Raw genomic sequence first — 27,538 nt, 5'->3', positions numbered from 1 at the left:
AGCTGAATAAAGGGTGGGAATTACATGTGTATTTGTTTCACTTTTGACTTCCTATCTCCACCCCACCCGACACACGTTCTGTCTGCAGGAAGCAATTAAGAGCTTAATTGCAACAGCCTAACCTGGGGCTAACCTGGTCTCAGTTTTACCTAACTTGGATTTCAAGCAGGGATTATATCTTGAATATGAAAACAAATCTCGACATGAGCAAACAAGTAGAAAAAAAGATCCACTTTGTAAAATTGAGAACTTTTGTGCACCAAATGATTCTATAAAGAGAGTAGAACAGCAACCCAAGAACCGGTGAAGACCGCTTGTGAATCACACATGTGATAAAAGGTTACCATCTTAAACAACGTAGCTGTATGATTGATCACAGACAACTCAGTTTTAAAATGAGAAAAGCGCTGGGTTAGATATTTCTGCAAAGAAGGTATACAAACGTCCATAATCACACAAGATAATATTCTATATTGCTAATCACCTTGTAGAAGAAAACTCTAAAGTGTAGAAAAAAAATATTTGAAAAAGATACAATGTGAGACACCACCCAAACCTGAAGGGAACCGGTCAACAGTACTCTGCACCCAAATCCGTGAGAGGAAGAGCTAAACCTTCAGAGAGGCAGACACGCCTGGGAAGCCAGAAGAGACTACACTCTGCCCACATTTCTGACTGCAGAGGAAAACGCCTAAGAGGGACCCCGGGAAAAGGCAGCGCAGGCCCTCCTGGTTGCTGCCCTCACCGAGAGCTCAAAAGCAGCCACCCACGAGCAACTTAAACCACAGGACCTTAGATAAGACCAACTTCTCTGCTCCAAGTAACCTGCCTGGTGGACTCAGGACACAGGCCCACAGGAAGAGCTGAAGACCAGTTGACAGGAAAGACTACACGCCCAAAAGCAGAACATTCTGTTCCCATAACTGGCTGAAAGAAAACAGGAAAACAGGTCTACAACCCTCCTGACACACAGGCCTATAGGATGATCTAGCCACTGTCAGAAATAGCAGTACAAGGTAACACCTAATGGTGAGAGGCAAGCACAGGAACCCAAGCAACAGAAACCAAGACTACATGGCATCAACAGAGCACAATTCTCCCACCAAAGCAAACACTGAATATCCAATTACACCAGAAAAGCAAGATCTAGATTTAAAATCACATTTGATCATGATGATGGAGGACTTCAAGAAAGACATGAAGAACTCCCTTGGAGAAACGCAAAAAAACATAAACAAGTAGAAGCCTACAGAGAGGAATCACAAAAATCCCTGAAAGAATTCCGGGAAAACACAATCAAACAGATGGAGGAATTAAAAATGGAAATAGAAGCAATAAAGGAAGGACACAGGGAAACAATCCTGGATAAAGAAAGATACAAACATCACAAACAGAATACAAGAGATAGAAGAGAGAATCTCAGGAGCAGAAGATTCCATGGAAATCATCGACACAGTGGTCAAAGATAATGTAAAATGGAAAAAGCTACTGATCCAAAACATACAGGAAATCCAGGACTCAATGAGAAGATCAAACCTAAGGATAATAGGTATAGAAGAGAGTGAAGACTCCCAGCTCAAAGGACCAGTAAATATCTTCAACAAAATAATAGAAGAAAACATCCCTAACCTAAAGAAAGAGATGCCCATAAACATACAAGAAGCCTACAGAACTCCAAATAGATTGGACCAGAAAAGAAACTCCTCCCATCACATGGTAGTCAAAACACCAAATGCACAAAATAAAGAAAGAATATTAAAAGCAGTAAGGGAAAAAGGTCAAGTAACAAATAAAGGCAGACCTATCAGGATCACACCAGACTTCTCACCAGAGACTATGAAACAGAAGATCCTGGACAGATGTCATACAGACCCTAAGAGAACACAAATGCCAACCCAGGTTACTGTATCCTGCAAAACTCTCAATTAACATAGATGGAGAAACCAAGATATTCCATGACAAAACCAAATTTACACAATATCTTTCTACAAATCCAGCCCTACAAAGGATAATAAGTGGTAAAGCCCAACAAAAGGAGGCAAGCTACACCCCAGGAAAAGCAAGAAACTAATCGTCTTGGCAACAAAACAAAGAGAAGAAAAGCACACAAACATAACCTCACATCCAAATATGAATATAACAGGAAGCAATAATTACTATTCCTTAATATTCCTCAACATCAATGGTCTCAATTCTCCAATAATAAGACATAGATTAACAAACTGGATATGCAATGAAGACTGCATTCTGGTGCCTACAGGAAACACACCTCAGAGACAAAGACAGACGCTACCTCAGAGGGAAAGGCTGGAAAACAACTCTCCAAGCAAATGGTCTGAAGAAGCAAGCCATTCTAATATCGAATAAAATCAATTTTCAACTAAAAGTCATCAAAAAAGATAAGGAAGGACACTTCATATTCATCAAAGGAAAAAATCCACCAAGATGAACTCTCAATCCTAAATATCTGTGCTCCAAATACAAGGGCACCTACATACATAAAAGTTACATTACTAAAGCTCAAAACACACATAGCACCTCACACAATAATAATAGAAGACTTCAACACCCCACTTTCATCAATGGGCAGATCATGGATACAGAAATTAAACAGAGACATAGACAGACTAAGAGAAATGATGAACCAAATGGACTTAAAAGATATTTATAGAACATTCTGTCCTAAAACAAAAGGATATACCTTCTTCTCACCTCCTCATGGTACTTTCTCCAAAACTGACCATATAATTGGTCATAAAATAGGCCTCAACAGACACAGAAAGATAGAAATAATCCCATGCATCCTATCAGACCACCACGGGCTAAAGCTGGTCCTCAATAACAATAAGGGAAGAACACCCACATATACATGGAAGTTGAACAATGCTCTCCTCAATGATAACCTGGTCAAGGAAGAAATAAAGAAAGAAATTAAAGACTTCTTAGAATTTAATGAAAAAGAAGGTACAACATACCCAAACTTATGGAACACAATGAAAGCTGTGCTAAGAGGAAACCTCATAGCTCTGACTGCCTTCAGAAAGAAACAGGAGAGAGCATATATCTGCAGCTTGACAGCACACCTAAAAGCTCTAGAACAAAAAGAAGCAAATAAATCCAGGAGGAGTAGAGGCAGGAAATAATCAAACTCAGAGCTGAAATCAACCAAGTAGAAACAAAAAGGACCATACAAAGAATCAACAGAACCAAAAGTTGGTCCTTTGAGAAAATCGACAAGATAGATAAACCCTTAGCCAGACTAATGAGAGGACACAGAGAGTGTGTACAAATTAACAAAATCAGAAATGAAAAGGGAGACATAACTATAGAATCGGAGGAAATTCAAAAAATCATCAGGTCCTACTACAAAAGCCTATATTCAACAAAACTTGAAAATCTGCAGGAAATGGACAATTTCCTAGACAGATACCAGGTACCGAAGTTAAATCAGGAACAGATAAACCATTTAAACAACCCCATAACTCCTAACGAAATAGAAGCAGTCATTAAAGGTCCAGATGGGTTCAGTGCAGAATTCTATCAGACCTTCATAGAAGACCTCATACCAATACTATCCAAACTATTCCACAAAATTGAAACAGATGGAGTGCTACCTAATTCCTTCTATGAAGCCACAATTACTCTTATACCTAAATCACACAAAGACCCAACAAAGAAAGAGAACTTCGGCCCAATTTACCTTATGAATATCAACGCAAAAATACTCAATAAAATTCTGGCAAACCGAATCATAGAGCACATCAAAACAATCATCCACCATGATCAAGTAGGCTTCATCCCAAACATGCAGGAATGGTTTAAAATACAGAAAACCATCAACGTAATCCATTATATAAACAAACTGAAAGAACAAAATCACATGATCATTTCATTAGATGCTGAGAAAGCATTTGACAAAATTCAACACCCCTTCATGATAAAAGTCCTGGGAAGACTAGGAATTCAAAGCCTATACCTAAACATAGTTAAAACCATATACAGCAGACCAGTAGCTAACATTAAGCTAAATGGAGAGAAACTTGAAGCAATCCCACTAACATCAGGGACTAGACAAGGCTGCCCACTCTCTCCCTGCTTATTCAATATAGTTCTTGAGTTCTAGTCAGAGCAATCAGACAACAAAAGGAGATCAAAGGATACAGATTGGAAAAGAAGAAGTCAAAATACCACTATTTGCAGATGATATGATAGTGTATTTAAGTGATCCCAAAAGTTCCACCAGAGAACTACTCTGATAAATACCTTCAGCAAAGTGGCTGGGTATAAAATTAACTCAAATAAATCAGTAGCCTTCCTCTACACAAAAGAGAAACAAGCCGAGAAAGAAATTAGAGAAACGACACCCTTCGTAATAGACCCAAATAATATAAAATACCTCAGTGTGACTTTAACCAAGCAAGTAAAAGATCTGTATGATAAGAACTTCAAGCCTCTGAAGAAAGAAATTGAAGAAGACGGAAAGATCTCCCATTCTCATGGATTGGCAGGATTAACATAGTAAAAATGGCCATTTTACCAAAAGCAATCTACAGATTCAATGCAATGCCCATCGAAATACCAATCCAATTCTTCAGAGACTTAGACAGAACAATTTGCAAATTCATCTGGAATAACAAAAAAACCAGGATAGCTAAAACTATACTCAACAATAAAAGGACTTCTGGAGGAATCACTATCCCTGAACTCAAGGAGTATTACAGAGCAATAGTGATAAAAACGGCATGGTATTGGTACAGAGACAGACACATACCAGTGGAATAGAATTGAGGACCCAGAAATGAACCCACACACCTATGGTCACTTGATTTTTGACAAAGAAGCCAAAAATATCCAATGGAAAAAAAAGATAGCATTTTCAGCAAATGGTGCTGGTTCAACTGGAGGTCAGCATGTAGAAAAATGCAGATCGATCCATGCTTATCATCCTGTACAAAGCTTAAGTCCAAGTGGATCAAGGATCTCCACATCAAACCAGATACACTCAAACTAATAGAAGAAAAAGTGGGGAAGCATCTCAAACACATGGGCACTGGAGAAAATTTCCTGAACAAAACACCAATGGCTTATGCTCTAAGATCAAGAATCGACAAATGGGATCTCATAAAACTGCAAAGCTTCTGTAAGGCAAAGGACACTGTTGTTAGGACAAAAAGGCAACCAACAGATTGGGAAAAGGTCTTTACCAATCCTACAACAGATAGAGGACTTATATCCAAAATATACAAAGAACTCAAGAAGTAGACTGCAGGGAGACAAATAACCCTATTAAAAAATGGGGTTCAGAGCTAAACAAAGAATTCACAGCTGAGGACTGCTGAATGGCTGAGAAACACCTAAAGAAATGTTCAATATCTTTAGTCATAAGGGAAATGCAAATCAAAACAACCCTGAGATTTCACCTCACACCAGTCAGGATGGCTAAGATAAAAATCTCAGGTGACAGCAGATGCTGGTGGGAATGTGGAGAAAGAAGAACACTCCTCTATTGTTGGTGGGATTGCAGACTGGTACAACCATTCTGGAAATCAGTCTGGAGGTTCCTCAGAAAATTGGACATTGAACTACCTGAGGACCCAGTTATACCTCTCTTGGGCTTATACCAAAATGATGCCCCAACATATAACAAAGACACGTACTCCACTATGTTCATCGCAGCCTTATTTATAATAGTCAGAAGCTGGAGAGAACCCAGATGCCCTTCAACAGAAGAATGTATACAGAAAATGTGGTACATCTACACAATGGAATATTACTCCGCTATCAAAAACAATGACTTTATGAAATTCGTAGGCAAATGGATGGAACTCGCCAATAAAACTGAGTGAGATAACCCAATCACAGAAAAACACACATGATATGCAGTCATTGATAAGTGGCTATTAGCCCAAATACTTGATTACCCTAGATGCACAGAACACATGAAACTCAAAAAGGATGACCAAAATGCGAATGCTCCACTCCTTTAAAAGGGGAACAAGAATACCCTTGGCAGGGAATAGGGAGGCAAATATTAGAACAGAGGCAGAAGGAACACCCATTCAGAGCCTGCCCCACATGTGGCCCATACATATACAGCCACCAAACTAGATCAGATGGATGAAGCAAAGAAGTGCAGGCTGACAGGAACCAGATATAGATCTCTCCTGAGAGACACACCCAGAATACAGCAAATACATAGGCGAATGCCAGCAGCAAACCACTGAACTGAGAACGGGACCCTGGTTGAAGGAATCAGAGAAAGGACTGGAAGAACTTGAAGGGGCTCGAAACCCCATATGAACAACAATGCCAACCAACCAAAGCTTCCAGGGACTAAGCCACTACCCAAAGACTATATGTGGACTGACCATGGGCTCCAACCTCATAGGTAGCAATGAATAGTCTAGTAAGAGCACCAGTGGAAGGGGAAGCCCTTGGTCCTGCCAAGACTGAACCCCCAGTGAATGTTGGGGGGAAGGTGGTAAGGGGGGAAGGATGGGGAGGGGAAGCCCATATAGAAAGGGAAGGGGAAGGGTTAGGGGGATGTTGATCTGGAAACAGGTAAGGGGAATAACAATCAAAATGTAAAAAGAAATACTCAAGTTAATAAAGATAAAACAAAATGATACAATGTATAAGTTGGGAAATACCAGAGTGAAAGGTGAAGCGTCCATGTTCCCAGGATGAAATGTTAGTCAGACTTTATTAGGGAAACACAGAAGTAAAATGAAGGAATTTTCATTACACGATTTCTGTTTTGCCAGGCTCAGGGACCTGGTGTAAAATCCACAGTCATGTGACCATGTGTGGTTTGACCTCTTACAGCTCACTGAGGCTGAGGCTTGCTTTGGACTAACATACATTTTTATTTGAAATTGCTTACTTAGTTTTGCTTACATTTAAGCACTGATGATGTTATTTTAAAAACTTCTTGGTTTTGTTGCTCAATAATTCTTCAGGCCCAGTGGGTGTTATAATGTGGCTTTGACAAAGAGGAAGTGCCAATCAAACCACAAGGTGTTACTTCACACCCACCAGGGCAGCAACTGCACAAAGCCAAAACAAATAAATGGAACCCAGGGTTTAAACATCTCAGGTGTCTGCAACTGTGCAGCTAAGAACACAGAGTATTACCTGGTGGGAAACAGTCTTGGCTTCTGATAAAAATGAATGGTTATGCTTGATCTAGCAGGTCTTCTCGGACCACATGCAACACACAAACTTGCAAACAAGGACTTGGATGGACCTTTGAGCAGTAATGATCATGGCAGCTGTGCTCACAATGAAGAGTTAAATTTCAAAAAGTCAGTCTCAAACAAAGTCCGGACATGCCTGAGAGAATTTGAGATAGGGCTCACGGACCTCACTATCAGCTCCCAAGGACACTGGCCCTCTGGAGATACCCCCTCCCCCTTTTCTTCACTCCCTAAAGATGAGTCATCCCCCTGCTAAGTAAGATAAGTTACCCTACCCACATTGCTGAGATACTAGTTTACATGTACTCCTTGCTGATGTAATTCTGCGCCAAAAGTAACTGTGCACCATTTGAATCTGCCAATTGTGTGTAACCTCGCGAAATCCCCTGGCTTTCCCTATATAAACTCCCGCCTTTATAGAGACTCGGGGTCGACTCCTCTATCTCCTCTGTGAGATACGTGTCGGCCCGAGATCTCGCCAATAAAACTGCCTCTTGCTGTTACATCAAGATCGGCTTCTCGGGTGTTTCCTGGGGCACACCAAATCCCCCGATACTGGAGCGAGAGTCTCCCCAGATTTGGGGTTCTTTCAACAACACCCACAATGTGGAAGCAGCCCAGCCCCCCACCAACAGAAGTACACATTCACTCAGTCTGATAGCACACGCAATAGAATATTAGTCAGCCAGAGAAAGAAGTAAAATTCTACTGCCCACGACTTCATAGACCTTCATAGACTTAAGGCCAGCCACAGACCCCTGCAGAGCAGACAACATGTAGCCCTGCCCCCCCCCCCCTTCCCTCAGTCCCAGATGAGCAGGAGGAGATCATGCCAAGGAAGGAGAATGTGCAGAATCCAGAGAAGTTAGATACAGGTGACGTCACTGGATTCCAGAAAACATGTTCTCTGCATTTAGTCCCGTGAATGAGATAAGACAAGCAGCCCAAACAAAATGCACAGAGCCCTGCGTGGTCTCTATGTCTCGCATACGGCCTAAACATCAACAGCGAACTTAACTGTCTACTTATGCTTAATAAAAAGTCAGTGAGAGAGAAACTAAGTTTATTTCCAAACAGATATTTGCCATGCTCCTGTGCTGAATTTTCCTCACATGGTTCCTCCACAGAAAGACATTCTTCTGACTACTGTGAACCAAGGCAAGGAGCTGTTGCTGTGATCCCAGCCTGGCTGGAGCACCGCTCTTCCCACAGCGTCCAACAGAGCAGGGCAGCCAGGAGTGTCAGGCTGCCACTTTGTATCTGTACAAAGAAACTGACTTTCCTAGACCTAAAGCCAGCAACAGACCCCTGCAGACCAGAGAGCACATAACCTGCCTCCCTGCCTCCCTGCCTCCCTGCCCCCCTGCCTCCCTGCCCCCCCTTCCCCTCTCTCTCCCCCTCCCCCTCCTCTTTCCCCCTTTCCCTTCCCCAGGTTGCCACTTTGAATTGGAAATCAAGTTGAGATCCAGACCAAGTTGCTTCTTAAAGAAAGGATTGGTAAATATACCTGGTCCCACAGACAGGTTCAAGTGCAGCTCTCCTCTGCTGCTGCCTCTGGCTCACTTCTGCTCTCCTCCCTCACTCTCTTTGCTCCTCTTTTATGTGAGCTGACCACCACCCATCACCACAACCACCACCCCACACACATTGAAAAAAAATCACATGCTGCAGCAAAAAAGAAACTGAAAGTAAAGTAAACCAAGGCCTTGCTAATTTAGCCAAGGCTGGAGGGGGAGGTGAGAGGATGCTGGCTGTGAGAAAAGCCAGTGAGATACTCTGTTGCAGCCAAGGGGCCACAAGCTTCCTCCTGGAAAACCTTTACATTCTCTTTCCTTGGAACCCCTCTCCAGCTTCCTGGCACAGAAAAAGCACAGTAAACCCAGGCATCCAGCAGTGGAAATTACACAATCCGGGACTATGCAATGCAAGTGTGCTTCTCTCTGGGGAAATTCCCCAAGCAAATAGCTTCTATGCTGTGCTTTCTGAAACAGCAACTGTCAATGCTAGCATTACTTCTGGGCTCCGTCCCACAGCACCAGCTGGGTATGCCTGATGCACTATAAGAGGGGCTGCTTGCCCCCTCCTCACTCTCTTGCTCAGATCTTACCCTCTTTCTTCTCTGTCCCTTCTCTCCCCATTCCCCTACACCCCCCTCCCCCCACGCTCTCCTCTTGTTCATGGCTGGCCTCTCCTCCTTGTCCTCCTCCTCCTCTTCCTTCTCTCTCTCTCTCTCTCTCTCTCTCTCTCTCTCTCTCTCTCTCTCTCCCCACTCCTCTGTCTCTACTACCCCCTCAACTCCCCTCCCCATGTCCTAAATAAACTCTACTCTATACTATATAATCCTGTGGCTGGTACCTCAGGGTATGCCTTAGCATGGGCCCTAAGGGGCATCCCCTTCCACCCCACCATACCAGGCCTCCACAAAACATACCCCTGGCTTCTTTTTCTTATTTTTATAAAGAAGCAATTAGAGGATAATAAGGGGGAGTTGTTTTCAGGGCAGAAGCTAAGAAAACTCACTTCAGATACAGAAGCTTAAAGATGATGGCTTTATTTTCTGAGTGAGCACGTAAGGAGGCCACGAGTTTGGGATCTGAACTTTGTCCCCGACTGGAGATTAAATGACATTTATAAAGGATAAAACACAAAGTGGGGGTGGGGTGTGTGCGGTGTTTTGTGTTTTGACAGGAAGGATTAAAGGGGAGCACCCACTGGAGATTGGGCCATATCCAGGCACCTGGCTGCAAGGTCCTTAATTTATTCTCCTAGACATTAGGTACAGAGCCCAGAGTGATAAGGGACAAAGGATCGAGTCAGTTGCATGAGGTAATTAGGGCAGAACAGGCAGTTGGTTATATATTTTTATAACTTACCCACGTGTTGGCTTAGATAACAGAAATGTTTATAGTCTTTACCTGTTAACAATTAAGAAAACATTTGGAGAAGTGGGATAGGGGTTCATTCCTAGGCCTGGAAACAGGAGTTTGTTTGATTCTGCCAGCAAGATGGACAAGCTGTCCCTGAGATGGCTGGACTCGGACAACTGTTTCCAACAGAAGCTGTTCAGCTAAAGGGAACTTCCCAGATAACCCTAGGGCCTGGGACCTTGAATTTCATTTCTCCCTATGATTAAATGGACTCTGATAACAGAACGGTATTTCTTAGAATAAGCTTCTTCTGCTTGTTCCCAACATGGGGTCAGCGAGCTAGCTCAGTGGGGAGATGCTTTAGTGGCCCCAGATATACAAGCCTGGGCACCCATCTGCATCTCCTGAACCCACACAAATGTGGAGGACACAAGGGACATTTAAAGAGAGAAAATAGAACTGGGTGGTGGTGGCACAGGCCTCTAATCCCAGCACTCGGGAGGTAGGTGGATCTCTGTGGGTTCGAGGCCAGACTGGTCTACAGAGTGAGTTCCAGAACATCCAGGGCTAAACAGAGAAACCTTGTCTTGAAAACCCAGAGAGAGACAGACAGACAGACACAGATAGTCACACACACACACACACACACACACACACACACACACACACACACACACACGGAGAGACAGAGACAGAGAAAGAGAGACAAAGACACAGAGAATGCACAAATACCATTCATTCACTGTGATAAACAGAAAGACTAAGTTACTTTTTTGTCTAAAGCAGTGGTTCTCAACCTGTGGGTCACAAGAGGTCACTAAGACCATCAGAAAACACAGATAATTACATTATGATTCATAAAAGTAGCAAAATTACACTTATGAAATAGCAGCAAAAGTAATTTCATGGTTGGAGGGGTCACCACACCACAACATGAGGAACTTGGATTAAAGGACCTCACCATTTGGAATGTCGAGAACCTCTGGCCTAAATTCTTGTGTTTCCTCACTACACAGACTCTAGCTCTTCCCACAGAAATGTAACTGGTTGGCTTATTTTCAAAGACGTTTAGTCAGAGGAGAAAGCCTTTGAGTGTGTACGCTTGTGGAATAAAGAACTGCAATCAAGCCCATGTTAGGAACATGGCGGTGCAGGTGGAAAGGGCCCAGGGAGGACACGTTGAGGGTATGGAGAACGCTCCTGTTCCTCTACTTATCCATGAGTCCTCACCTCATCTGTGCAAATTCTTTTCATTAGAAAGAAAATGAAAAGGGTTGGGGATTTAGCTCAGTGGTAGGGCGCTTGCCTAAGAAGCGCAAGGCCCTGGGTTCGGTCCCCAGCTCCGAAAAAAAGAACCAAAAAAAAAAAGAAAGAAAATGAAAGAATTTTTTTGTTGTTGTTGTTGTTTTTTCATCTTTATTAACTTGAGTATTTCTTATTTACATTTCGATTATTATTCCCCTTCCGGGTTTCCAGGCCAACATCCCCCTAACCCCTCCCCCTCCCCTCCTATATGGGTGTTCCCCTCCCCATCCTCCCCCCATTACCACCCTCCCCCCAACAATCACCTTCACTGGGAGTTCAGTCTTGGCAGGACCAAGGGCTTCCCCTTCCACTGGTGCTCTTACTAGGCTATTCATTGCTACCTATGAGGTCAGAGTCCAGGGTCAGTCCATGTATAGTCTTTGGGTAGTGGCTTAGTCCCTGGAAGCTCTGGTTGGTTGGCATTGTTGTTCATATGGGGTTTCGACCCCGTTCAAGCTATTCCATTCTTTCTCTGATTCTTTCAACGGGGGTCCCGTTCTCAGTTCAGTGGTTTGCTGCTGGCATTCGCCTCTGTATTTGCTGTATTCTGGCTGTGTCTCTCAGGAGAGATCTACATCCGGTTCCTGTCAGCCTGCACTTCTTTGCTTCATCCATCTTATCTAATTGGGTATGGGCCACATGTGGGGCAGGCTCTGAATGGGTGTTCCTTCTGCCTCTGTTCTAAACTTTCCTCCCTATCCCCTGCCAAGGGTATACTTGTTCCCCTTTTAAAAAAGGAGTGAAGCATTCGCATTTTGGTCATCCTTTTTGAGTTTCATGTGTTCTGTGCATCTAGGGTAATTTAAGCATTTGGGCTAATAGCCATTTATCAATGAGTGCATACCATGTATGTTTTTCTGTGATTGGGTTACCTCACTCAAGATGATATTTTCCAGTTCCATCCATTTGCCTATGAATTTCATAAAGTCATTGTTTTTGATAGTGGAGTAATATTCCATTGTGTAGATGTACCACATTTTCTGTATCCGTTCCTCTGTTGAAGGGCATCTGGGTTCTTTCCAGCTTCTGGCTATTATAAATAAGGCTGCTATAAACATAGTGGAGTACGTGTCTTTGTTATATGTTGGGGCATCGTTTGGGTATAAGCCCAAGAGAGGTATAGCTGGATCCTCAGGTAGTTCAATGTCCAATTTTCTGAGGAACCTCCAGACTGATTTCCAGAGTGGTTGAACCAGTCTGCAATCCCACCAACAATGGAGGACTGTTTCTTTCTCCACATCCTTGCCAGCATTTGCTGTCACCTGAGTTTTTGATCTTAGCCATTCTCACTGGTGTGAGGTGAGATCTCAGAGTTGTTTTGATTTGCATTTCCCTAAAGACTAAAGATGTTGAGCATTTCTTTAGGTGTTTCTCAGCCATTTGGCATTCCTCAGCTGTGAATTCTTTGTTTAGCTCTGAACCCCATTTTTTAATAGGGTTATTTGTCTCCCTGCGGTCTAACTTCTTGAGTTCTTTGTGTATTTTTAATATAAGCCCTCTTTCAGTTGTAGGATTGGTAAAGATCTTTCCCCAATCTGTTGGCTGCCGTTTTGTCCTAACCACCGTGTCCTTTGCCTTATAGAAGTTTTGCAGTTTTATGAGATCCCATTTGTCGATTCTTGATCTTAGAGCATAAGCCATTGGTGTTTTGTTCAGGAAATTTTCTCCAGTGCCCATGTGTTTGAGATGCTTCCCCACTTTTTCTTCTATTAGTTTGAGTGTATCTGGTTTTATGTGGAGATCCTTGATCCACTTGGACTTAAGCTTTGTACAGGATGATAAGCATGGATCGATCTGCATTCTTCTACATGCTGACCTCCAGTTGAACCAGCACCATTTGCTGAAAGTCCTATCTTTTTCCCATAGGATGTTTTTGGCTCCTTTGTCAAAAATCAAGTGCCCATAGGTGTGTGGGTTCATTTCTGGGTCTTCAATTCTATTCCATTGGTCTATGTGTCTGTCTCTGTACCAATACCATGCAGTTTTTATCACTATTGCTCTCTAATACTCCTTGAGTTCAAGGATAGTGATTCCTCCAGAAGTCCTTTTATTGTTTAGTATAGTTTTAGCTATCCTGTTTTTTTTGTTATTCCAGATGAATTTGCAAATTGTTCTGTCTAAGTGTCTGAAGAATTGGATTGTATTTTGATGGAGATTATTATTTTGAATCTGTAGATTGCTTTTGGTAAAATGGCCATTTTTACTATATTAATCCTGCCAATCCATGAGCATGGGAGATCATGAAAGAATGTTTTAAGGCTGCATTGCAAATACACATCTACAGTGCCACGTAGCACAGACACATGAATGGAGGTAACCACCACCTACGCATCTTTAATTACTGAAGAACGCAGTGGAACAGCCTCACCTAGGCCTTTCTTTCCACCTTTGGTTTCTCCTCCCTCGATGGTATTGGTGTGTTTATAAAAAGATGAAGATGGGTAGGATTATGTTCTATGGAGGTGTGGGGGAAGGGGGTGCCTCTGCATGTCCATGCTGAGGCATCCCTTCTGCCTGAGGGACCAACCACAGGACGGTATAGTATAGAATAGAGTTTATTCAGGGCATGGGGAGGGGAGTTAAGAGGGCAGTAGGGGCAGAGAGAGAGAAGAGGAGGAGTAGAGGCCAGCCATGAGCACACTGAGGGAGAGGGGGAAGGGAATGGGGAGCGAATGGGTAAAGGAAGGGAAGAGGGTAAGAGCAAGAAAGAACAGGAGAGTGAGGAGGGGACAAGCATGCCTTTTATAGTGAGTCAGGCATACCTGGCTGTTGCCAGGTAACTGTGGGGGTGGAGCTTAGACAGAATGCTAACAGCGATAATATGCAGAGAGTTGCCAGTAATCAGGAATCATTATCATACAGGTTACCTGACTATTCAGACCTGAGGCTCTATTTCTGTGACTATCTAAGGAATAATGTACCAAAGCTCTTCTTTTTTCCTTAAAGCAGAACTATCGGAAAGAAGGAGAAAATATTTATTCCTCCTATTTGATTTTTCCATCCGTGTGAATTCTTCCTGGGCACCTGCGCTATCCCCCTCCAGGTCTACACAACAGGTAGTCTATCGCTAAATAGCGTAGAGCTGCCCGAAACTCTAAGATAAGCTGAGGGTAGATATGGTGGTGGACTGCCATCAGCTGCAACACAAAAGAGGCTGATTTAGACAGAAGATACCTGCCCCTGTCCACAGCGCCCTTTGAAGCAGCAAGGAAACCTCAGGTCTGGGTGTGGCATGGGACTTCAGCTAACTTGAGTGAGACAGGCGAGGGTGACGTTTGTAAACACAGATTTTGAGTGGCTATTCTGCCAGCATCTTCTCCATGCGGCCTGTTCAGTAAGCACAGTAGCTTCCCTGTGTGCCTCCAGCCAGTACAGAGAAAGAACACACTGGCACACACTGCCATCATGTGGTCACCCAAAATGATCATCGTTGGTAACACACAAACGCCTGGGCTTTCCTGTAAAAGTACGTTTATTAAAATCAAGGTGGAAATTATCGAAATTCATATGTTGTCCCAGACAGTTTATAACACATTATAAATGTAAATTATATAAAGTAGAGATTATAACCAATTATTCAAACACATCAACCTGTACACGATGGTAACATTGCCTCTAATTTCCTAACAGGTGTGTTGGCCGAAATGTTCTGTAAAGGTTAATTGAAATAACTGAGAGGGATTAGGGTCTAAAACTCCAATAGACACAATATACTTTCAATTGGATTTTTCCATCCAAGAAAGAGATGCGAATGTATGTATTTGGGGGGGTAGGGGGAAGGGTATGAAGGAGCCAATGTCTAACACAAGGGAAACATGAAAAAAGGCAAACTTGCAAAAGCCAAGCATGCAAATTGCCAATCCATGACAACTATGGCTCTGTAAGTCAGTCCCAGTGTGGACAGACTGGAGGATTCTCAGGAAGTCCTTTCAGGGGGCCTCCCTGTGTGTGTACTTGGCTGGTTGGAGTCAGAGCCTCACTCTGTAGCCCAGACAAGGCTCCAGCACTCGCTGTGGATCCATGTTGGCCTCAAACGTCTCTAACCTCAACATGCCAAGTGCTGGGATTACAAATTTCAGCCACCATGCCAGACTCGAGATTGCTTCTTTTTAAGACAAAGTGGAATATGTATCCAACAGGCTGCAGCTGCAGCTTATCTACAAGCTGAGAAATGTGTCCTCCCAGCCCAGATGCCTCCCAACACAGGACCTCATCTTGTGGAAATGGGCAGACACTCAGAATGTGGAGAAAAGTTGAGCAAGAAAAGAGAGACACTTCAAGAGGATACTGCAAAATGCTTGAACCATCTACTGTGGTAGAACTGCGGTGGGCTCGAAATAGCAGAAAGAGCAGAATGAACCGACAGTGACCCTGACAAGCTATGGACTTGACAGCAACAATGGCCTCCTCCTCTGAACAATCTATTCAGAAAACTTTCACACTGAATCATTTTCAAATTCTGAATTAAAAAAAAAACGCTTTTTTTTTTTTATCTTTTCAAAGCAATTTGGAGTGGCTGGGGAGATGACTCAGTTGGTAAAGTATTTGATGCACAAAGCATGATTGTCTGAGTTAGATCCCTTGAAACTATGGAAGAACCAAGGTTGGCAGCCTGCTCTGTAGCCTGGTGAGCCAGTCTAGCTGAAACAGCGAGCTCTGGGTTCAGGAAGAGACTCAAACTTAAGGTTAAGAGAGACATTGACCTCCTTACATGCACAGAGAAACAAGTTCCTGCACGCACAGGTGCATACGCAGGTGCACGCACAGGTGAGCACGCATGATTATTTCCAACAAACTCAGGCATTCAACAAGGAGACCTACTCTCTTCACTCTTACCTAAATAGTGATTGAAGTCTTAGAAGAGTAACAAGATACAAGAAATATGGTAAATACAAATAGGGAAGGGTTTTTTTTCTTTTTTTTTTTTTTTTCAGAGCTGGGGACCGAACCCAGGGCCTTGCGCTTGCTAGGCAAGCGCTCTACCACCACTGAGCTAAATCCCCAACCCCCGGGAAGGTCAAATTGTCACTGTTTACAAACAATATGATTCTATACTTAAAAGACCCTAAAGGCGGCATCTGAAAACACTTAGACCTGATAAACACAGTAGGACACAAAACCAGCACTTAAACAGGGCAAACCTGCCTATCAACCAAGCATGCTGAGAAAGAGGTCAGGAAAAATGTCCATTCACACTATCTCCAAAAAGTACCCAAGGATAAACCTAATCACGGAAGTAAAAAACCCTTGCGATTTCAACTAAAGCACAGATGAAAGGGGGCACTGGAAGGTGGGCAGCACGCCCATGTTCATGGATCAGCAGAATCAAAATCATGAAAAAGGTTCTATATTACTGAAAGCTATGTATAGATCAAATGCAATTCCTGCCCAAGTTCCAATGGCCTTCTTCACAGAAAGGAAACAGGTAACGTTCAATCCATATGGAGGTATAGAACGGTCACACTGGATTTCAAATTACTCCATAGAGTCATCCCGACAAAACAGTATGATTCTGGCACAAAAGTACTCATGTACACCAAAAGATTCAAATAGAAAAGAAATCAACACACACAGCGTTGGACGCCTGATATTATGGTACATGGGGACGAAGTGTATCTTACTCAAATGGTGCTCGGGAAACTTGATGTCCACCCCCGGGAGAATGAAACTCGATTCCTGTCACTCGCTCCATACAAAAGTCATTTCAAGATGAACTAAGGACATTAATGTAAGATCTGACACCTTGAAACTGCTAAAGGGAGGTATAATCATTTCCATATACAGTAATATGCGAGACCTTTGAAAAAGTTCCAACAGCAACACACACACTCTCTCTCTCTCTCTCTCTCTCTCTCTCTCTCTCTCTCTCTCTAGCAAGATTAACACAGAAAATGAAACAATTATTAAAGGGAAGAGAAAACCTACCTACAGAAGGTATGCATATGCATGTGCCATGGATTAACGTCCAGAATACATAAAGACCTCAAAATAGTAAACATCCAAAATATTGGACAACGGGGCAATTAGTTGAACATGATAGCACTCAAAATAAAAACTACAATTGGGCAATAAACATGAAATCCACAGAATGCTCTCAGCCATTGAGGGAATGTAAATTAAAAGAGCATCTAGATTAAGGTCAGAGCGGCGGTCGTTAAATGAAAAACCAGCCAATGCTAACGATGGGCAGCAAATAAGAAAGAATGAATGAATGAACGGGAGGAAGGAAGGAAGATTTGTAAACTGACGGTTTGTAGATTGATAGTTACCATGGGAACCAGAATGGAAGTTCCTGGAAAATGAAACACAGCACTAACATGTGATCAGGTAAGAATTAGAGTTTGGGTCAGGTCTGGGTGAGGGGAAAAGACCAATCCTGAATGTAAGTGGCACCATTTCATGAGCTGGCGCCCCAGACAGGCTAGACCTAGGAGGAGGAGGAGGTGGGAGGTCCAGTTGGGCGAAAAAGTTGAAGGGCCCTTATCTTTTACATACACATGCATACATATACATATATAAATTATCTTTTACATATTAGCATATATGTTATATAAATATATAATATATGTAATATATAATGAAATAGATAAATACGTAGATAGATAGAAACCTAGATAGATACCTAGATAGACAGACAGACAGATAGGCTGGTTCCACAAACCAGCTGGTAATAAGGTGTCTGTGTGGTGCCATGACTTAGAAGCCTTTGGGGTTTGTACCAAAGAGTAGCACAGCTGGCTATCCAAAGCCTTGTTTTCCATTTTTCGGGGACCTCTGTGCTGATTCCCATAGTTTGCTGACTATATTAGTCTACTCAGTGCACAGGCACTCCCCTCCGCCACTGCTGCCGCCCCTTAGCCACATTTGCTGCTGCTCGTTTCCATCTCCAGGAATTTATTTTGTCACTGCCGTGTCATCACTGCCTCACTGCTGTCAGCATCTACGTTGACGCAATATTCTGAAAACATCTCTCACAGCCAGAGTTAGTAACACTCATTGATGTCACTTAATACTGCTGTCCTACTGTGTACTCGGCCTGTTTAACCCGCCTATCTTAATTAGGGGTTCTAACACTGTGTTGAAACAATATGATCAAAGCCAATGGGGAGGAGTGTTCATTTGGCTTGTGCTTCCACATCACTAGTCATCACTGAAGAAGTCAGGACAGGAACTCAAACAGGGCAGGAACCTGGAGGCAGGAGCTGATGCAGAGGCCATGGAGGGGTGCCACTTACTGACTTTCTCCCTATGGCTTCCTCAACCTGCTCTTTTATGGCAACAGGTACCACCAGCTCAGGGATGGCACCACCCACAATGAATTGGGCTCTCCCCCTAAAATCATTAATTAAGAAAATACCCTACAGGCTTGTCACAGTCCAATCCTCTGGGGAGAATTTTTAATTAAAGTTCCCTCCTTTGACTTTTCTGTCAAGTTGATATAAAACTAGCCAGTACCCGAGGCTTTAAGACAACATTGTAACAACCAGCCTTACTGGCCTTGGCTCTCCCATGGAATCAACTTGCACAGCCAAAGTTAATGCACAGCTGCAGTCTTAACTCACTCTTCCGTGCCTTGATCCAGAGTAATCTATTTGTTGAAAACAACTAATACAGAAGTAGAAAGTGATGTCCTAAAATCCACAATATAGGTTGAAAGCATCCACTTACAGACACTGGTTGATTAACAGTAGTGTCTGTTATCTGGGTCAGTTGGAGCCAGTGACCTGATCCCTTGTAAAACTGTTAATGATTTCTTTACCTTTTTCATTCCTCCACATGTTGCTTTCTATGCTGTTCAATAAAGACAGAGCAAAGTCCTTTGCTAGAGACAGACACGATCACACAGACACACAGAGACACACTTCATACAACAGAAACAGAGACACGCAGACAGAATCAGACGAGCATACACAGGGACAGACGCAGGGACAAACAGATTCATGAGACAGTCCCCCGGCAGGCACAAATTCAGACTCATACAATAGACATCTGAAAGACAGATGGGATAGCCAGGAAATACCTTGACGCATTTCTGCATGCAGTTAGATTTACAAGCAACAGAGTAATCCAGACCAAATAATATTCCTGCACAAAAAATTTTATTTCCTGTTGTGGTTAGAATAAAATTCGTATCGTGTCTGCAAGAGCCTACGAAGGCTGGCTCCTGCAAGCCTGTCTTCTCATCTCCCTTTATCTCAGCTTCAACACTTGATTTCTCCCAATATACAGCAAAAACATCAAACTCGCCTCCAGACAAAAGTGCCACATAGGGGTTGGTAGGATAGTTCAGTGGGTAGAGTCACTTGCCACCAAGCCTGATAACCTGAGTTCTATGCCTGGGACCCACATAGTGGAAGGAAAAAGCCAGTTCCCAAATGTTTCCTCAGTCCTCCATATGTGTGGAGGGTGCACACAACCATAAAAAAACATTAATGCTATGTACTGTGGTGAGCGAAGGGAGGCCTGAGTGTGTGAAGTCCTGAGTGAATACATATTATTGGAGCGAACCAGCCATGTCCAGGACCAAAGTCTCAGACCCCGGAGGAAAGCTTTCCTCTGGTCTGATTGCTGTTGATCATATGTTCAGAAAATGCCCACCAAGACTTTGCCCCTTGCCCTCCCTTGGATGCTTACCACATGGAGAAGCCTTCCCTGCAGAGAGTGCTCCTACCTAGATGTCCTAAACCTCCCTCTATGTCCAACCATTTATAATAACCCCAACTCCTGTTTATCTGTATGCATTAACCCTGCCTCCTTGTTTATCTGTATACAGCAATAACTCTGTCTGTGCTCGGCTGTATACATTGAAGTCTCTGGGGACCATGCCTCTCAGAGAGCATTCATTGCCATGCAAAATAGTGGGCTATCTTCAGAAAACTCACTTGCTTGCCATAGCCTTTCCTACATGGCTCTTGCCACTGACTCAGCTGCCCTGGTCCCTAAGACTCTCTGTTTAAGAATGGCTGCACCTTCTGTCTCATGATGCCTTGCAGCCTTCACAGCCATGATTCTGTTATAATGAATGATACAAGGAACACTGGGAGACACTGGCAATGAAACTCCAGTAAAAGTAACTTTGTTTCCTAACAATGAGGGGATTTGTATAGAAAAATGTAACTGGTTCAGAGACGAGCCGCAGGTGTTCTGGCTAGCAGTGCAATCCAGACATATTCACAGAGTCCAAGAACAAGTCTATAATGGTTTTTCCAGCCATAGGAGCCATTTCTGGATTAGAAGAAAAAAAAAATACCTGGAGTTTGGGAAGGGCTTTTATGTATTTTTGTAACTATATTCATCATGAAAATACAGAATGCTTGAGTGATAAATGTGGCCAATGAAGGCTCATCAACACTACAGTCGTGACAGCTAATGACGCAAACAGATTACCACCAGCTTCTTCTGGAATTGCTGATTTTTGTACTTTTTGTACTTGAAGGAGTGCTTTATACGGACACCAATGGTTTTCTTCTCACCAGCTGTGTGTGCATCCTGCAGCGAAGTGGAGCGTGTCGGTACACAGCCATCTGCTCACTGTAGTGGTCAGCTACCTTTGGTGTGGCTGCTGAGTTCTCACACAGGGCCAGAGTTGTCACCACATCATCCAGACAAGGCACCGCTCTACTGTTGATGGCATCCACGTGGATCCTAGAGTCCCCGGACTTTCATGAAGCAGAAATTTTAGGAGAAATAAACGAATGGGATAAAAAATTCTGAGACTCTATATTGAATCACACAGAGAGAGAGAGAGAGAGAGAGAGAGAGAGAGAGAGAGAGAGAGAGAGAGAGAGAGAGAATATGTTATTATAGGGACTTTGAAAAGCAACCAGCATACTATCACAGCTACATGGATAGCCAATTGAAACAATGGCACAATTGAAAGGCAGGAAATTACAGGCTACCTTTGCTTCCCCTCCCTGTTCTCCCCATCCTAGCACACGCGTGATCCACAGGGAGCAAAGAAGAATTTAACTGCACACGCCAACCAAGGGCGAACATTTCTGGTTTCGGTTTACCTCAGGATATTACATTCTTAAAGTAATACTCGAAAGATCAAGATATAAGTGAACAGATAGATAAAATCTGCTTTGTTAAATTAAGAGTGTTTGTGGGAACTGGTAATTCCAGAATGTGAAAGGCAGAGACAGGAGGATCTCTGTGAGTTCAAAGCCAGCCTGATCTATAGAGCAATTTCCAGGACAGCCAGAGCTACACAAAGAAACTCTGCCTCAAACAAACAAACAAACAAACAAACAAACAAACAAACAACAATGAAAGCCATTTGTGCCCCAGAAGATTATATCCAAAATGAAAAGACAGCCCAGAATGGGAAATGAATATTAAAAAATTACACGTTTTAATGGAATGATATCTCAACAACGAGCCTCTTCGATTCCTCCTAAATAACTCTACTGAAGAATGGGTGAGGCCCTGCAATAGACATTCCTGCAGAGAAGGTTCAGGGACGGCCATAAACACAAAGGATAATTACTATTCAGTGTCACTGATCACCAGCAAAAGACAAGGCTGAAGCACATTACTAAATTTTAAATACTTCAATTAGTGAATTGAAGAACACTAGACTGAAATACAAAGCATTTATTTTCCATTGAGAAAATGTCAAAGACAAGAGTCTGTTGGTGTAGAGGGCCGCAATAACATTCGCCACCACAAGATGGCACTGGCTTCCACTGCGCCCCACGTGGAAAGCTGGGATAGCTTTCGCCATTACAAGATGGTGCTGGCCTCCGCCGCACCAGCCGACTTCCTTTCAGGAAGTTAACTTTGTGCGCATGTGCAAGAATGCCTTCGTGCCAGGTCTTTGCCCACTCCGGGGCGTGCCTAATGAGATCATGGGTAAGCAACCAATCAGGTGTGGATGCGCCGCGCTAGGGTGTATATAAGCCACGCCATGCTGGCGCCCCGCCGCCGCCCTCTATTATTAATAAATATAAGCATTTTGGCTACAGAAGGATTCATGTGTTCCCACTTATTCTTGCTGGTGAGAGACAGCGTGGGACATTTGGTGCCGAGAACCCAGGACGTCACGCCATTGCCAGGTGCCAAGAGGGGGTCTTCTGCCTGCAGAAGGAATCCAGAGCTGTAGTAAAAGGTAAAGCCCTGAGAGACATGCGTCTTGATTTGTTCCACTTCACTCCCCTGCTAGATGCGGCGGAAGTTTTTATTATCGTTTTGGCAGCCCTCGGGCTTTCTCTATTGGCCTTTGAGTTTCTAGCTACCGCCAGACAGCATCAGAGGTCTCATGGGAGCCGCCCAGCTGTAATAGCAAAACAGAGAGCTCGGGAGGAGGTGCAAGGTGGCATGTCAGAAACAGGGTTGGGTAAAAAATTAAAGAGCTCAAGGAAAAAAGACAATAAGCAGACAGTCCCCTCCAACGACTTCAGATCTGCGGAGGTGAGAGATTGGGGAAAAAACGCCCCGGGAGAGAAAAAGGGAGGAGATAAAAGGAACACAGTATTTTGGGAGAAAAAGTTTGTCTTTGTGCTTGTAAAAGGTGTGATTAGGCTCTGGAAGCTTCACAGAGTCATACTGATCAGACTTGATAGAGGTAGACCGCCTGAAAATTTATTCAGGAGAATCAAACAAAAGGACATCTCAATGCCCATGCACAGCTTGATGGAGTTAATGTAATTGGGTTGTGAGTAAAAATATTCAGGACTGTGTTTCACTTCCATACCATTTGTGAATGTCAGTCATGCTGCTCAGATATCCCGTAATATATCTCAGTATCTTACAGGAATTTGGTTTCAACGCGTTGATGGACTAGTCCAGGAATTGAGACAATGCATCGTCCATATCGACTCCACTCGAGTGGATAGTCACCGTGAAAGTGGTGGGAAAGGGAAAATCCTACCTCTCTGTTGACACCATCTGGTTTTTTCCCTCTTTGCCTATTGTCTGTCCTTGGTGCACCAAGCTGTCCCTATATGTCAGTTTATGTCTGTGGTTTTTGTTTCTTGTTGCTTAAATGTTTTATGTTTCATGTTCGAAAGAAAAAATGGTAAAAACTTTATCTGCTGGTCGTTCACATCTTGATTTGGTTTTAACTCATTTCAAAAAGGGACAAATGAATTAAAAAAAAAACAGTTTCAATCAGGCCTTTAGAGCCCTGTACCTACAGCCAGGAGTCTAGGTTAGCTGGAGAAGCTGCCCAGAGGCTACGCGTCTGCACGAGCTGATCTTAAAGGCGCCAGCAGCTTCTCAGCTTCTTTGGTACAAGAGCTGATGGCTGTTTCTCTTAGAGAAATCCCTGACTTATTATTTGACTCAACAGGTGACAAGGTGCTTCTCTTAAAATCATAGCTAAAAAGGTAAAAATGGTGTTTGGTCTAAATATTGAAGACATGTATAGCCACTTCAATTTTGTTTCTGATTGGTTTTAAATGTATAAATATGCTCTACTTGCCTTGGTCATGGAATGTTGGTTTTCAAGTTATTGGATATGGTTAAAAATGTATAATATTGGTAACAGAAAGTTGACATAAAACTGGTAATTTGAATGGAGTCATTCTAGACAACATGTGGCATGAGCCAACCTAGGGAAACAGGTCTAAATTGAGATAATATTTTTATGGAACTCTTATTCTAGAAACCAGGCTTCTAAAAGAATTTAGGACAATGTCTCTTTGTTGAGGTGCTGGAGACTACACCATCGTGCGTTCATATGCAGGAATTAGCAGTCAAACCTTGTAGCATGAAGGATAGACTGGAGACTGGGATTTGGAGACTAGATCATTTGTTGGAGGTTGAGTTTTGCTTTCCAAAGTTGTGGTTTGCCCTGAAGCTATCTATATTTTGATGCTAATTCCACTGCCCCAAGAACAGCTGCCTAGTCAGTACTCAGAACTCAGGTGACTCCAAAATTGTGGCTGTGCTCTGGTGTTACAAGGAGAACTGAAAGATTGTGATTAAGGATTGCCAGTGTTACATTGACTAACTCAAATTTATTTGTAATTAAGAAAAATCAAACAGGTAGAGATTGTTACAAGATTTATGAAAGACTGATGAGATTTTGGAACTTGTGAGAACATTACAGCCAGTTTGTTTACTCCAACTGCCATTTCAAGATAGATTTAGAGGATTGATATTGAGTTTTCATTTTGTGAGCTTGCTTATAATTTTAAAGAGCCCATAAAGTGATATCATTAGGAATGGCCAACAGCCTTATATTATGTAATTTTGTTGCTTCTTCGATGTAAGAAGTTAGAACCTTGAATCTTTCAGTGTATATGGAAATTTTTACTACAAACTTCTGCTCTCAAAATGAGCTTTAATATTTGGGGAGTAGCTGTTACACTACTCCAGAAAAGAATATTTAAAACTAATTTTAAGCTACTAAGGATATGTTAATTGGCTAAGTACCTCACCTTACCTGAGGACTTAGGTCTTTGTTTGTTATCCTCATTGGAGATAAAGCTTCAGCTGTGTTAATACAGAATTGTAGACTAGAGTCATGGAAGTATTTTAAAAAGAAACCTGGTAAAACATATCTTATTCCAAACAACAGTTAATTGGTTATTACAAAATACTGATATTTGGCCCATTACATATACAAATTTTTCAGGCAAAATTGATAATTTTACTTTTTACATGTTTTTGTACTTCCTGTATATTTGTGCATACAACCCATAGGAAATGCACTTACTGTATTTATAGGTGGTTCATCTAATGAAAAGGCTACATGTATGATTAGATCACTTGTTTATTCTCTTGAGTTTCTATTGCTTCAACACAGTTTATTAAATTCCATGCTTTAGCCACTGTTTTTAAAATGTTAAAAAAATCAAGCTTTCAATTCATATACTGATAGTCAATGTGTGGCTTGTAGTTTACAATTGATTTCAATTACTTAATGCTTTATTAGAGACAGGTTTTCTACATAAATCAATGAGTGATTTCAGTGTGAATGTCTGACAACTCACTGTCCTTTCAGTGCTCTGGCTCAGACAACTAAATTAAACCTTAGGCTCATACCTAACTTTGAAAATGGTAATAGAGTTGATATGAAAAGAAGAAGACTCCATTTGCTTACTTTAAATTCTCAGCCTCACCCTGCCAGCTCAGGGATTTCTAGTAAGACTGAAATTGGATAATATTTACAGGATTTGACATTTCTAATTAATGCTTACGTTTAGGTAAATAAAGTTTGTGAGGTGCTAGAGAAATGGCTTAGTGGTTAAGAGCACTAAGTACTGTTCCTTAATAGACCATTTAAGAACTCAAACTGGATTGCCTGGGCTCCTTAACAAGGGAGGGCATTGATACCAGACAGATTATAGGCCTTACATAGGAACAATTAGTCAAAAAATCTCATTCTTTATATATCCAAAACAATAATGCTGGAGACAATAATTTGGTATACAAGTCAATTTATAAATACAAGTGCTCAGTGTCCTCAATTTAATCCTCGAGGACTTACTTTAATAAATAATATCTTTACTATATCTTAATAAATAAAAAGGGGGAGTTATGCTAAATAATGCTCCTTTTATTTCAATTTTAAAATTTGGATGCAAAGTTTATGGCACCCTACACCTAGGCATACTTCTGCCTAGGTGAAATAGAAAGATCCACGTATTGACATGATCCTGTTCAGATATTTTATATGGGCAAGAGGGAATCTTTTGTGTTTTTTCTACAGGATGCTACAAGAGTGTGCCAGCTGCCTGAGTGGCGGGTAAGACTTGCTGATCCTGGGAGCATGAAGATTCAGCTCTCCTGGTTCAGGTCCCTGGAGTCATTCCTCTGCCCTGAGAGGAAGATGGAAGATTCCCCCTCATCTTTTGTCATCACAGAGATTTTGCCGTTGCTGTAGTCAGTGTTACCGCTGCGTGTGTCCCGTCCCAATATGGCCTGCTCTCTGACCCTCTGTGCACTGCTGCTTGCTGGAGAAGACTGGACTCCAGCCATTGCTGCCCCCTCATTTCCCTGGTGACTCTTGCTGCCTTAACTGGTGTTGTCATTTTACAGACTGTAGCTTCACAGGAATGCCACCTGCGTAAAGCTGCTGTGGACTGGGAAACTCTGCCCTGGTTGTACAGATCTCAGAAATGGTTCCATTGTCTGCTGGTTGTTCCAGAGAAAAATGACTGATCCTGAACTGTCCTGGAAAAGACCTTGATACTTTCGCTGCTATTGTAGCAGCCATTACTGCTGCAGACATTGTGTCTGCAGTGTCTAGAGTTATCCTCCCCCAATCTATTGTTAGACAAGCACAGTGGGTGAACTTTCTGGAGTAGTTGCTAACAATTGGGCATTCTAAATTTTATTATAGGAGCGGCTTGACTACAGCCCTTGGTGGTAACAGCTGAAGAGGACCAAATGAGGTGCCCACTACGTATCGGGAGTGGCTCTGTTTGGTGCAGCCCTATACTGTGGATTAGTGTTCATGCTATGGTTGGGTTGCAAACTCAGATCTCAACAGAAACGTGACAAGGCCGTTATCACTCAAGCACTTGTGGCCATTGAACAAGGGACCTCCCCTGGAATTTGGTTATCTATGGTCAAGAATTAGTCGGTATCTGAGTTCTCTGCTCTTGCACCCCATGGATCTGTGGATCCATTACGCTGGGATGAGAGAGACTCAATGATTCTTTGATCAGCCCTTCCACATCGCTGAGGTTTCCTCATTACACGCGATAGGGTGATCATGATTTCCCCACTAACTCATTTTCTGGCTGGCCTCTTTTTAGAGTTCGCCCTAGGTCGTTAACAGTTACTGTCACACAGCACTGTGGTATCCAGAGACGGGCAACTTTCTTCATGCACAGTACACGGGGCCCGGTGGCGATAGGGTTACGCTTCGACAGATAAGGCTGTGACATAGAGGAATGACCTAAGACAGGGGCCACAGCAGATGGACGTAACTACAGAGACCTAGACCAGCCTAGACAATAATTTATTGTTATAAATAAAATAATAAGGCGAGATGTAGAGGGCCGCTATAACATTCGCCACCACAAGATGGCGCTGGCCTCCGCCGCACCAGCCGACTTCCTTTCAGGAAGTTAACTGTGTGCACATGTGCAAGAGTGCCTTCGTGCCAGGTCTTTGCCCACTCCGGGGCGTGCCTAATGAGATCATGGGTAAGCAACCAATCAGGTGTGGATGCGCCGCACTAGGGTGTATATAAGCCGCGCCATGCTGGCACCC

At 42.8% G+C, this 27,538-nt stretch overlaps 1 protein-coding gene across 2 annotated transcripts in view; it reads right to left on the bottom strand.

The window, feature by feature from the left end:
• Positions 1 to 8,770, bottom strand: part of Gbp6 (guanylate binding protein family member 6) — a 28,334-nt gene extending 19,564 nt beyond the window's left edge. Inside the window, exon 1 of one of the 2 annotated variants that reach the window (XM_087582818.1) lies at positions 8,704 to 8,770. The gene's annotated coding sequence lies outside the window, so the exon portion shown is untranslated. 2 annotated transcript variants of the gene reach the window in all.
• Between the last annotated feature and the right edge of the window lie 18,768 nt (positions 8,771 to 27,538).

The sequence above is a fragment of the Rattus norvegicus genome, chromosome 14, assembly GCF_021556685.1.
Source record: "Rattus norvegicus strain SHRSP/BbbUtx chromosome 14, alternate assembly SHRSP_T2T, whole genome shotgun sequence".
NCBI lineage: Eukaryota > Metazoa > Chordata > Mammalia > Rodentia > Muridae > Rattus > Rattus norvegicus.
This window is presented reverse-complemented; position numbering and strand designations above follow the sequence as displayed.